The sequence below is a fragment of the Saimiri boliviensis genome, chromosome 5 (assembly GCF_048565385.1).
Source record: "Saimiri boliviensis isolate mSaiBol1 chromosome 5, mSaiBol1.pri, whole genome shotgun sequence".
In the NCBI taxonomy this organism is placed as follows: domain Eukaryota; kingdom Metazoa; phylum Chordata; class Mammalia; order Primates; family Cebidae; genus Saimiri; species Saimiri boliviensis.
Genome location: NC_133453.1, coordinates 36,195,057 through 36,209,176, shown reverse-complemented (window position 1 = coordinate 36,209,176; position 14,120 = coordinate 36,195,057). Strand labels below are relative to the sequence as shown.

General features: G+C 38.1%; 1 long non-coding RNA gene across 1 annotated transcript in view; it reads left to right on the top strand.

Moving 5' to 3' along the window:
* LOC141584453 (uncharacterized) overlaps nucleotides 1-13,576 on the top strand; it is a 187,809-nt gene extending 174,233 nt beyond the window's left edge. Inside the window, exon 4 of the long non-coding RNA XR_012517504.1 lies at nucleotides 13,464-13,576. This is a non-coding gene — a long non-coding RNA (uncharacterized LOC141584453). The remainder of the gene's footprint in view (nucleotides 1-13,463) is intronic.
* The last annotated feature ends 544 nt before the right edge of the window (nucleotides 13,577-14,120 follow it).

Genomic DNA, 14,120 nt, shown 5'->3' with positions numbered 1-14,120 from the left:
TTCAATATATTAGTACAAAACCTGACAATACTGTTGTAATCTGCCTTCTCTTAGGTGTTTCAAGTTAAAACATAGGCTTTTGCAAGTGGCAAGGGAATAGTTGTACATAAAAAACATTTAGGTTGAGATTAATCATAATTCTATTTCATGATAAATAACTTAAACAAGAGCAGTACAATTGATGCATAGCTACATAGACATAAATGATTCCTGTCCAACAAGTTACTCCTTTGAAATAAGATGCATTTTCAATCAATAGATGAAGTGCACATTATCTTACAATGCCTCTGGCAGAACAAAGAAAAAATCTTAAGGCAAGAATCAGCAACCCATGGCATATATACTGATTGCTTCTGCCATACTCCTTCCCCACACTTTTTTTAAAAGATGATTTAATTTATTTTATCTTGTGTAAAGCAATTTTTATTTAAAAACACATGATCATTTTGGAAAATTTGGATAGTTCAGAAAAATTACAAAGAAGAAAATAAAATTTCATGCTAATCTTTTCACACTAGCCACTGTTAATATTTTAATATATACACAGTCTCTCATCTATGTATGTGTGTATATGTATATATATTCATTTTTAACAAAACATGGTTATATTATAGAAACTGTTTTATGATGTTTTTCACTATGCAATATATCATGCATTTTTTTCCATAGCATTATTTGTCTGTATCCTCATTTTTATTGGTTTTATATTATTCCATCATGTAGATGGGCCATAATTTATTCACTATGATTCCATTTTTGGACATTTGTTTTCAGGTTTTTACCCTTATCATCAATGTTGTAGCAAGTATCCTTACTGATAAATCTTTATATTCATCCATGATGATTCTCCTAATATAAATGTTTAGAATTGTGATAACTGAGTGAAATACTACACTTACATGTAATGTTTTTCTTATGTGAGTGCCAACTGTTGTCCAGAGAAGTTGTACCAATTTTTATCTCACCATCTCATTTTTTCAAACTCTGCTTTATACATTTCATAAATAACCTCAAATCTTCACTGCTCCCTGTATCCACATCCTTTGCCATGTGACCTTGCCCTGGCCCCCTATTACGGCTTCTCCTGACCTTGACCATGTGAACTTTCTTTGGCCAAAGGGATTTTATCTGTTATGATGCCTGGCAAGTCTTTGAAAGTGCTTATGTGATTAGGCTTGCTCTCTTGTGCCAATGCTCTTGCGTAGGCTAGCCTACTGGTCCCAGGAAGAAGATGAAATACAAGCACATAAAAAACATCCTCCATGCAGCCACGAAGTGTGTGATGGAGTTCAGCAGAGACCAGAAAATTCACTCAGTTGAGCCTAGTCAAGATCAGCCAACACCAACCTGACCTAAAGACTTGTAAAAATCATAAATTGTTGTTTTATTTAGCCACTGAGTTTGAGGGCAGTTTGTATGCAGCAATAGCTAACTGATATAGTTGCCAGTCCTGCTCTCCCCAGGTATTTTACAGTTAAAATCTGGATAAAAGTTGACCAAATACAAAGTATTTTCATATTCATTATTAACATAATTTTATAGATTAAAAAAACAGAATGATTATGATTTTCCCAAGCTAGCTGAGTTATTAGGAGGCAGAGTCAAGGTGCAAACAGAGATTGTGTAACTGTGCTCTTTTCTCTGTTCCAACATTTTTCTGTAAAAAAACAGATAATATATATTTTAAGTTTTGCAGGCTATCTGTTCTCTTGTTGTGACTACTCAAACTTTCTGTTGTAGCACAAAAGCAGCCACAGACAATGCATAAATGGCATGGCTATGTTCCAATAAAACTTTATTTACAAAACCCATCTTAGCCACCCTACCAGGAAAATCTGTAGCTGGCACATCCACCACTTAAATGACTAGCAAATTTCCTATTAGTACATTCCCCATCAGTACTAATGAAGGTGCTGAAAATTTGGTGCACATGCACTCTCTCTCTCTCTCTCTCTGTCTTTATTTTCTCTCTCTCTCTTGATATCTCTGTGTGTGTGTGTGTGTGTGTGTGTGTGTGTGTGTGTGCACGCACATGTGTGCATATGTATACCAAGATTTCATAGATGTGGAAGTGACAGAAATCTTGGTCAATTTCATTTGAAAACTGAAGAAGCTACCAGGAAACTGCAGTCAAAAAAAAAGAAAAGAAAAACAAGAAAAAAGAAAGAAAAAAAAAAACAACTGGCAATATACCTCCTTGAAAGCAATCACAGGTCGAAGGCCTACTGCTGCAAAGGAGATGATGGTTGAAAAAATGTATAAACGGCTGCTGGTCAATCATGAAAATAGAAAATAACCGAGCAGAATCCATCAAAATAGGTGATGTGTGAAAATGAGAATTTCCCAACTTGGTTCACAAAGGAGTGATTTGAAATGAAAATCCATGAATGCATGAATGAATGAATCAGTGATTGAAGAGGTGCTTAGGGAGCTAATGTCAACCCAACTCGATCTCAGTAAAGGTTAATTGAGACAAGGCAGCTGTCTCATCTGCTGGGGGGTGCAGCCATATTGAGAGGCTTGGCAGCAGCAATATTTTGCACAATTTTAAAGCGATCAGAACCGTTTTCAGTGATCCCTGTTTTCAGAAGAGCTCAACTATCGGGACATAGAGTATAGAAAGGAGCAAGAGATCACACTAAATTTTAGGACTGAATCTCAACTCTGCTACTTTGTAGCCATGTGAACTTAGCAAACCCCAGCCCACAAGCCCCTATGTGAACTTAGCAAACCCCCAGGCCACAAGCCCTTGTTAATGAATACGAAGACAATAATAGGTGCTACATTATGGGATTGTTTTGCGTATTTAAAAAGGCAATGCATGTAATATGCTTAGTCTCTGGCTACGTGGAATAGATAGATAAATTAATAGCTATCTGCTAAGACCAGGGCTGGATTCTGAGGATAAAATGGAATCCCTGACCTTGAACAACTCAAAGTCTGGTGGGAGACACAGATACATAAATAGACAACTACAATAAAGTGAGGAATGTCATAACAAGGACATATCTTGGAGAAAAAGAGTGGAATGACAAATTAATTCTCTCTATTGAGACGCAGAGTTTCTGTGTGTGTGTGTTTTATTATTATTAATGTTGTTGTTGAGTAATTATAATAAATTACAATTACTATACTGTAATCTCCTTGAGGGTAGAGATAAATGACTACCCCCCACCCAGCATAGCCCCTGGAACTCAGTCATGGTTCAATGAATATTTGTTGATTCATAGATTTTAGTAAAGGAAATCTTTACTAAATTTTTCTGCAATAAAGAAAAAAGTTAAACATTGTAATTCAAGAGGGAAAGTAATCTAGACTCTGTTACTCTTATTATATTCGGCATTTTGAGGCTCCACTGGGTTTAAATGATGTTATTGTTGAAAGCTTTGGAATGAGTCAAATATGAGTTTGCGCTTCCATTTCAGCCCTAAATACTGATTTGAGACCTTAACTAAGTGACTTAACCCTGTAGGGAAATCTGTATGTAAAATGATGTTTGGTTTAGAGATTAAGAGCATCATTTCTGCAGCCAGGCTGCCTGAGTCCAAATCCTGGTTTGCCATTAGTTTGGGTATGATGGTGGACAATTTAGTTTGGGTTCTCCAAAAAGTAGATTCTTAAACAAGGTCGTAGGTACAGATAGCATTTTTGGGAGATAATGACAGGAAGTACACTTGAGTGTGAGAGGGACAGGGCAGCACGGAAGGTCCCCCAAACTGTGCTAATGGGCAAGAAGAACTGGGCTCTAGCTCCCTCTAAGGTGATATGGAGAACAAGCATCGGGATTGTTCCACCAAAGGAAGAGAAGTTTGGGCATTCACGCACCAACTTGTGAACTTCATGGATGGAAAGTTGGCCCTGGGGTGCTGAAATATCCAGCTCTTCCAAGCTATCCTGCTTGAAGGCTGAGCGAGCTCCCATGGCTCTGCAGACAGCCCTGTGGCAGGGAGGTTGAGTGACCATAGGCACAGGAGGCAAGAAGCCGTCCTCAGACAGTCAATGTCTGCCAAGGCTCTAGGTGAGCCACAGGAATATGAGGGAGTCATCAACAGCATCTGTCACACCTGTGAACACCCCATTTTTGTATGTACATTAGAAGAAAAATAAAATCTATAAAGCAGATTTTTACAAAAGCCAACTAATGGCAATATATGATATTTAATTAGATCCAAGATTTAAAAAATATAGCTATAAAAACATTATTGAAATGATTAGGGAAATCTGAATCTAGCTTGCATATTAGGTGACACAGTTGTATTAATATTAGATTTCTCAGGTATGAGAATGATAATGTAGCTATTTAGAAGAATATCCTTGTTCCTTGGAAACACATGCTGAAGTATCTGCAGGTAAAGTAGAAAGATGTCTGCAACTTGCCTGCAAATATTTGACAAATATATTGACATGGTTTTGAAATGTGTCCCCTCCAAGTCTCATGTTAAAAAGAAATATAAATCATTCTATTATAAAGACGCATGCATGCATATTTTCACTGCAGCACTATTCACAAGAGCAAAGATATGGAATCAACCCAAATGCCCATCAATGATAGACTAAAGAAAATATGGTACATATACATTATGGAATACTATACAGCCATGAAAAGGAACAAGATCATATCCTTTGCATGGACATAGATGGAGCTGGAAACCATTATCCTCAGCAAACTAACACAGGAACAGAAAACCAAACACTGCATGGCATGTTCTTACTTATAAGTGGGCACTGAACAATGAGAACACATGGACACATTGGGGGAAACAACGCACACTGGGGCCTGTCAGAGGTGGGGGCTGAGGGAGAGCATCAGGAAGAATAGCTAATGGACACTGGGCTTAACACCTAGGTGATGGGTTGATCTTTGCAGCAAATTATCATGCTACACATTTATCTTTGTAACAAACCTGCACATCCTGCACATGTACCCCAGAACTTAAAATAAATGTCCATGAAAAATAAATAAATAAAATATAAGATTCAAAAGAAATGTGATTCCCAATGTTAAAGGTGTGGTCTGGTGGGAGGTGATTAGATCATGGAGGCAGATCCCTCATAAATGGTTTAGCACCAACCCCTTGATGAGAAGTAAATTTTCACTCAGTTTATTCAAGGTCTGGTTGTTTACAAGTCTGGGATCCCCTGCCACCACACCCCCGGCACACACTCTTGCTGTTTCTCTCATCATGTGCTGTGCCTGCTCCACCTTCACCTTCAGTCATGATTGGAAGCTTTCTGAGGCCCTAACAAGAAGCAGGTGCTGGCACCACACTTCCCATACAGCCTGTAAAACCAGGAGCTGATCAAACCTTTCTTATTTATAAATTACCCAGCCTCGGATATTCCTTTACAGTAACACAAATGGACTAATACATACATGCACACACACACACACACACACACACGGAGAGAGAGAAATAAATATGACAACATTTCAAAATTGGTGAACTTAGTTATGGGTATACAGGTGTCTGTCATACTAATTGGTTTTTATTTTTATATAGGTCTCAAAATTTTCAAAACAGAGTAGGAAAAATGTAAAATTTTTATTTTATACAAATTTATACAAATACATAATAATACAAATAGGGAATGTTTGTATTATTATTATGTATTATAGATGTTGGTATAAGTGAGAATTAAATGGCTTTAACAGCTCAAATTAAAGGGATTAAAGATAACAACTATGGAGATTATTGTAAAAACTGATTTCCATTGGGGTATTACTTTCACCTCAGTCACTAGAGAGTTTAAGGATAGAGAAATAAGTGTCATTCTGGCATCTGATTTCATATTCATAACAATGCAAAAAAATAGATTATGTCCTAAAATGATTGAGAAGCTATAGTTTGGTTGATGAACTAAACATGATATAGAAGAGAAATCAAGCAGCCGTAAGGCCCTTAAATGTCTGGGAATAGTACATTTATTTTAATAGCACAAAATGGAAATCAATTCCAATTTCAAATGAAGAATATATATGTGTTGGAATTAAATGTTCTTAAAATGTTTACACCCCATTTTGGCTCTAAAAAGATGAAAAACATCAAGAAGAGTGTGTGATATAAGAGCAGCTATATTAAAAAAATAGGAATCTATTCTGTGATATGAATATTTTAATTGGCACCATACAGCCCAACAAGATATATGCACCAGAATAAACTAGAGATTAGAAAACTGAGAAGTAAACAATAAAAGTACATCTCTCCGAAGATAAATTTTTTAAAGATGGCAAAATATGGAATGTATATATACAGATTCCCTCCTCTCAATGTTATTTTAAACTTTTTATTTGATGTTATTTTCAACTTTTCATTTGCTAACATGTACATGAAAACCTAAACACAAGATTGAAACTCTGGTAGCAAACGTTTCCAAGGATACAATGGATTCTTAAATTTTTTTTTAGAAACCTCTTAAATGTTCTAATTGTCAATTATCATGCTATAAATTGTGAGTGTGTTTAATTATTTCTCATCAGTCTTCTCTTCTGCATGATCTGGCTAAATACAGTGAGACTGTTTGCCACGCCCTCTGTTCATTGCTCCTGCACAACCACCTGGCGGGGTATTAACACACCGTTCAGAGAACTGGAGGAACACAGGGAAACATCAGCATAATTAAATAACGCCATCAGCCTCTGAAGTGTACTCCCAACTGTGCTGCTCCACATGAAAGAGCTTTTAAATATAGATCGCCTAGGAGTCTCCTGTGCAAATCTAACTTTTCTTCCTTCCATCCCATCAGAAGAACTAAAATAGGAAGTAGCATTTAAGAGGCAGAGACCCCAGTTGTTTCTTTCTATTTCCATAATTTTAAGCTCATTTTGCAAAAGTATCCAGCTACCACTTATATCTACATGATGTTAATATCTGTATGGAAAGCAGAAAATTTATATAAATTAGTTAAGAGTGAGTCTAATCAACCCATTAGGAATCAAATATTTGATCTCTACTTTGAGCAAATAGAGTACATTTTATTGCTAACCTTATGCTTCTATCCATGGCCCAGTTCAATCAGTTCTTTCCTTTCCTGGTTTCCCTTACCTGTCAGACACAGTCTATATCTGTCCCTCAAGTAGAATTGTGTCTGCAGTGCTTTTTGTAAGCATAGCTCTTTCAATTCTACATTTCCTTTGGTTTTTAAATGGCTTGCATTTTAATATCAATAGATGGCCCTGACACCTTCTTTGCTCTTTTACTCCCTTTTTTCTTCTGACCTTTTCTCTCTCTTTCCACCTTATCTGTCCTTCTCATATCTCTGTGTCTGCACTCATCTATTTTCGTGTTATCCGTTTTCCTGGGGGGGTGACACTCAGTAAGTGATACTCTCTCTTGCATTGTTTTCCCAGTTTCAGGACAAGCTGCTGGAGCATGTGCCTTGTCATCTGACTCCTTTGTCATTGGCACAGACATTGGGACATAGGCCACAGTCTGTGCCATGGGAGGAGACCAGTGGTAGTTGCATGGTACAGCAAGGGTAATAGGGGTTGGAATGTTTTCAGAGAAAAGTAGGGGCTGATGCACGGGGAGAAAAGCATCTTTTCTGCTTGTTTTATGTTTTTCATCATATACTGAAGTGCTCAGTTGTCTGTATCAGTCATGGTCCTGGCAGGAAACAAATGGCAAACTTAACAAGAATAATTGAAAAGAATTTAGCAAAGGGACTGTCTGTAAAGGTATAGATGTGGTTCTGGGAACTCAACAAGGAATAGTGAAGCACGCTGGAGCTGGCAAAGTATGGAAAGCCATCACCACCCTGGGCTTAAGAAGCAGTAGCCGGGAGCATTTACTCTAACTGGGGAGATCTCTGACTGGAGAAAAGAGCCATCTGATAGGAACCATCATCCTTGTTGCAGGGACTAAGGCACAGTAGAGTCACCCAAGAGACAGAAGCTAAGAAACCGAGGAAATAAATACTCTGACCTCTCTCTCCTCTCATTCTCCAGTTTCCTGATGGGCTTCCCATAGATCAAACCCAACAGAAGCCAGAGAGCAATGAAGTTGATGTAGTCCATAAAGCACAGCAGCCTGAAGGATTATTCAGGAGAAGCAGATATGCAGTACACTGATGGGGATTTTGTCAATTTGGCTTGAGCGCACAGAACTGTGCAATGGCAATGGTAGCATAAAAATAATGAGGATGAAGATAACAAACATGGTAAGAGTAGTACCGTTTGTTGCAGTAGTAGTAGTGGTATTACACTTTCATAGAACGTTTTACACTTTTAAAGTGCTTCTACACACATCTCATTGGCCCCAGGAATAGATAAACAATGAAGTACTTAGTTTGCTTTGTGAATGATCACATCTTGGTTTCATTATTGGTCTAGTGGTTTACATGCAGATGGAATGGTTTTTTTTTTCATTTATTTTAGTAATAGATATTGTGAATCTACTCTGTCCCAGGTTCCGCACTAGCTGTGAGTGGGAGAAAGGGTCTGTTTCTTTTTGAAGCCTACAGCCTACACCTAGCTTTGAAATTCAGACCACTTCCCTGGTGAGAGGGAGACCTGGCCCAGTTAAAACATTATCCAGGGCTATTGCTCAAACTTCAAGTTCATAATAAGGTCTGCAGGGATGCTAATGGACCTGGGGTCTACCTTATACCTTTGGAATCTGTTATGGCCCCAGTAGGTTTCCCGTTTCTCCTTGTTTTTCGTCCTTAATGTAGAATAATAGGAAATGTAAAAAACATCAATTAAAAGCAAATACTGCAATTACATTTTCCTTTTAATCCCTGGCAAAGAGTGATAACAGGATTGTTTTGTTTTCTGTGTTTTCAGTTTGCTAAAGACCTGTCGTATTTCTTTACTGAGGAAGTTCCTTGGTGAATTATAAAGAACACAGGACTTAGAGCCAGAAGATTATGAGAGCTTTGAGATCTGGACTTACCATAGACTAGCTCTTGGATGTTGGACATGTTACTGATTTTTTAAAGCCAATAATTATAATTTTCTATAAGAAATTATAGATAATTTCTTTATAAAATTAGAATAGTAACATTAAGACAGCAAGATTATTATGTAGATTAAATGAGGTAATGTACACCGTATGAAAGTTTTTGTTAAAACTACAAAGACTTACTCAAATCTTAGTTATTATAATATTTGGCTAGTAAACTCACTAAAATATTAAAATATTTTGCTGCCCAAAATTCGAATTTTGAGAAAGAGTCAGTTAATTTTATTTTCATCTAGATGTTTGGCACCATTCAGGCATAACCACAAGAATACTTTTGAAAATTTCTTGGCAAATGGATTTTCCTGCAAATGAAGTGAATTATTTTATATATAAAAAGATTATTTTTCAAAAAGTTTGTCTGAACTTAATGGCTTTTTTGATGAATTCAGCTACAATTTCAGCCACAGGCTTTCCCTGTTTGGATTCTGCCTGTTTTATACCATTAACCCAGAGGATTTTGGCAAGTACCCACCCCATCAACCTGCTTCCTTGCAGAAGCCTCCAGAGGCAATGCTTTCAGACAAACTAGATATGAAGGTAGGAATCTTGGCCCCACCACATTTTGACTGCGTAAACTTGAGAAAGTATTTAACCTCTCTGAGCCTTGATTTCCTCATTTCTAAAATGGAAAGTAGTGTTGGTTATTTTCTATTTGGCCCCCACCCCCAAACAAAGCCTTGCAGATAGGCTCAGTGAGACTTGCTTGGGTTTAGCCAATGGCAGGTCAGGTTGCAGAAGGAAGAGAGGTTGGAGTATTTCTTAATATCCTCCTTCCCTCTCAGCACTGTAGATCTGCCACTGGCCACAGCCCTCCAAGATCAGCTCTGGCAGTGGCTCTTTCTCTACGGCGGCAGCAATCACTGGGCCCCCGTGACACTGTTCCTCCCTTTGCCTTTCCAGTCCTTGAACGTCCCACATTTTTGCTACTCTCTGATACCTCACCCTGACTGATATGGGGGTTTAGTAATAATAAGTACTTTCTAGGATTGTGGGTTGGGAATTAAGCTAATACTTTGGGAAGAGCACTTAGAACAAGGACTGAGACATAAGAGCTCAACAGCCATTAGCCATTGTCACTTTGCTCTTTATCCATCCTTGAAGCCTTAGTTCTCTGACTTGCTTTCCACCTTAGCCTAGAAATCAGCCATCAGTTCCCTTTCACTCCTGTCTATTCCTGTGCCCAACACCACCTACACCCAGCTTCTGAGACCCTAGTTTTTCTGACTCTCCAGTAGGAACTTTGGACAAGACTGCACATTACTAAAAATAGCTTATTCACACTGTTACAATCAATCTAAAGTATTACTCACAAGATTAGAAAATACACACCATTCACTCTCATTTATGAATTATAGCTTTAGCATATGTATGCAGCAGAGTAATTTGTGGAGAAATAGATGAAAAACTAATTGTTAACCACTTAACAGGAGATTCATTCTCAGTAAATCATAAAGGGAGGAATGGATTGGGATAATAACACAGACTAGCAGTGGCAGCAGTGGTAAATTTCAGTTTGTCAGATTAATTGAAGAGGTTCATAAAATACCAATAAAGTCCAGTTTTAAAAATAGTTATTTGATGTTTGAGGTTTTATAGAAATGGATAAACGAATATAAAACTCTCCTTTTGACAGAACATAAAAATCTGCCTATAAAAATTAGTAAAAAAGTTTGGATCATTATGTAAAAATAGAGCCAAAATAACTTAAAAAAAGTAAATGCTTCAGTGAGATTATTTTCTAATCTAGAGTTGCATAATTGTAGGAATGAATTTCATAGAGGTATTATGATAGGATACCAACCTAGGATTGGTTGAAAAGACACAGCCATCTCAAGCTAGGGAAAGAGGAGCTGGAAACCTACAAATGGAGAACTTAGATATATTAGTCAGGTTTCTCCAGATAAACAGAAGCAGTAGAATGTATATAGATATGTAAGAGGAGATTTATTATGGGAATTAGCTCATGGAATTGTAGAAACCGAGAGGTTCCACAATCTGCTGTCTGCAAACTGGAGAACCAGGAAAGCCAGTGGTATAATTCAGTCCAATTCTAAAGTCTACTAGCCAGAGTAGCTGATGATGTCACTCATACTCTGATGTTAAAGCCTGGGAACAAGGAAGACTGCTCGTCTAAATCCTGAAGTCTGAAGGCCTGAGACAGGGCAAGACAGATGTCTCACTCACCAAAAGAGAGATTATTTCTCCTTCCTTCATCTTTTTTTTTTTTTTTTTTTTTTTTTTTTTTTTTTTTTCTGCGGGGGGCTCTCAATGATTCCTACCCACACTGATAAGGGTGCATCTTCTTAGGCTACTGATTCAATGTGTAATCTCTTCCAGAAACACCCTCACAGATATACCCAGAATTAAAGTTTTATCAGCGATCTGGACGTCCCTTAAGCCAGTCAAGTCGACTTATAAAATTAACCATTACCTAGAAAAACAGTCACAAACCACTTCCCAAAAGCACTAGCATGGGTGGCATAATCAGAACTCACACTAGAGTCTAGAAGTTGTGAATATCTAGTCATTGAAGTAGAAGCATAAACTGAGACTGCAGTGCAGGATCTTGAAGAATCTGCAAAGGACCACATAAAGGAAGCTGCCGTGTCTAATCCTCATGGCCAAGGTATAACTCAGAACTGTGCTGGGACGTAGACTCTGGGATATGTAGTTTCAGGACTGGGAAGAGCACGGTGATGGTGATGATAAGTTGGCAACAGCCAGTCTCACAGACATACCACTAGGCACCATTCTTGATACTTTGCAACATAATTTTCTATAATCCTAACAAGAAGATAAACATATACAGTAGGTATGTTTATCCCCCTATTTGATTGGAGCCAGAGAGATGTAGGAACTGGGGCCAGAGAGATGTAACTTATACAGGGTCATATTTGTCTAGCTTTCCATGATAACATCCTTCTTCTCTATGTGAATTATGAAAGGCCATGCTCCTTTTATCTTAAGAATCCTTCAAATTACCAGTAACGTAAGAGCTAACATTTTCTATCATAGACAATTAAGTATATGAGAATGATAAGTGGGATAAGGTTGAATGAGTTTTGCAAATGAATGTCAAGAATTTATCAAGTTCTCTTTTTCTGATTAGTACTCACTGTGAGCTCATACCTGGTAGTGGCTCAGAGTGCAAAATAAATCTTATTCCCACAGCTGATTTAGTACTGAGTTCCAGTGAAATAATACCTTGCCTTTCAGCCACTAGAAAGTTACTTGGTTTTCCCAATAAAGAGGATAAATAAATGAAATTTAGGGAAAGAGAAGTGAACTTCTGGAAGTCTAAGACTGGAGATGAGTGAGGTGTGCCCTTAAGACTTTTATTCCACCTACTGACTCCAAGACCATCCCAAGGTGGGCCCACTCAAGAACAGACTCAGACTCTGGGAATTGCCTCACAATTTTACTAGTCTTCCAAGACCAGAATTGTTTCAAATAGTACATGCACTTGCCCAAACAGCTGCAAGCTCAACATTCATTCTCAAACTATATGTCTCTCTATGACAGAGATGCAGTAAAGAAAAAGGATGTCAATTTCTTCTTCGTGTTTACATAAAGATGAAAGTAAAAGTATGCAAAGGCTAAAAGTAGACTATAGGCTGACCAGGAAAGTAAATTAATTCAAAAGAAAAGAATGGTGTGACAAAATCAAGGTTGAGTCTGAAGGTCAAGGTGAAGGCAGGGGAAGAGCAAATCTTAATGGAGAGAAGGGGTGGGAGTGGTAAGAAGTGTATGAATCTGTAGAGGGCAATTTTAGAAAAAGAGCTTTGAGAGGGAGTAGTTTTAAATGACATGAAGGTCTAGCGTGTGGATTAATGAGTAGGTGCCTGAAGTCAAGTTAAGCACCTAGGAAATTCAGAAATGATATGGGCAGGCCAATGCATGTTGCTGGTGAAGTAACTAGAACCACCCATCATGCTAATGCTCAGATTCCTGTTAGAGAAAACTGTATAACCATGCTGATGGGCTCTATTGAAAATGTATGGTTCTTGAACTCCACTGAGTCCATAGTCATGTTAGCAAGCTTTAGATGATCCCAGTTGGTTCACCTTTTAATTCACAGCAATAGATCTTTGAAACTCAAAGTCATATGCTCTTCACACTGCCACTGTCATTCTAAATAGACCACCTTACCTTCAACCTCACAGAAAAAAGGCAGTCAGGCAGAACTTCCTTTAAAGCCTTCCTTTTCCTATTCAGACTTACCCATCATTTTATCCATCCTTATCTCTTTCAACTGTTTGCTTAATCTAACCTCCTCCAAGCTTCTCTTAAGGACTTGTTCCATGAATTACATCCCTAGTTCGTTTCAATAATATCCACTTTTCTACTGGCTTTCTCCCCAGGGCCTATAAATGCAGCCAACTCTACTTCACCCTAAAACAAATATTCTCCTGTCTATGACCACTTAAGCTGCCACCACATCCTTTTATTTCTGTAACAGGCTTTTTTTTTTTTTTTTTTTTTTTTTTTTCTTTTTTTTTTCAGATGGAATCTCGCTCTGTCACCCAGGCTGGAGTACAGTGGTGCGATCTTGGCTCACTGCAACTTCTGCCGTGCGAGTTCAAGCTATTCTGCTTTGGCCTCCCAAGTAGCTGGGATTACAGGCAAGTACCACCATACCTGGCTAATTGTTGTATTTTTAGTAGAGATGAGGATTCACCATGTTGACCAGGCTGGTCTTGAACTCCCGATCTCAGGTAATCTGCCTGTCTCAGCCTCCCAAAGTGCTGTAATTACAGGTGTGAGTCACCATGCCCGGCCAACAGCCCATTTTTATAAAGCCTCACTTGCTTTGTTTCTCACCAGTCATTCACTCCAGCAATTCATTGAAACATGCAGCAAACATGACAACTAAAATCTGGTTTATGCATCCACTATTCAACTGAAACTCTACCAAAAAAGACTACTCCCAACTTACCTGCCACATTTAGTCCTCATCTTTCTCATCCCTGTTAGACTTTTGTGACCATACGCATTGGAATCCTCTCCCACATTAGCCTTAGAGGCATCTCTTACTTCTCTGTGTACTTGAACCTCTCTATTCATTTGTTCACAGTCTCCTTGGAGAGTCTTCTCCCTCCCTTTAAATGGTGTTGCTTCCCAGGGCTCCTCTTCAATCTTTCTTTCTTGTTTTATATGCTC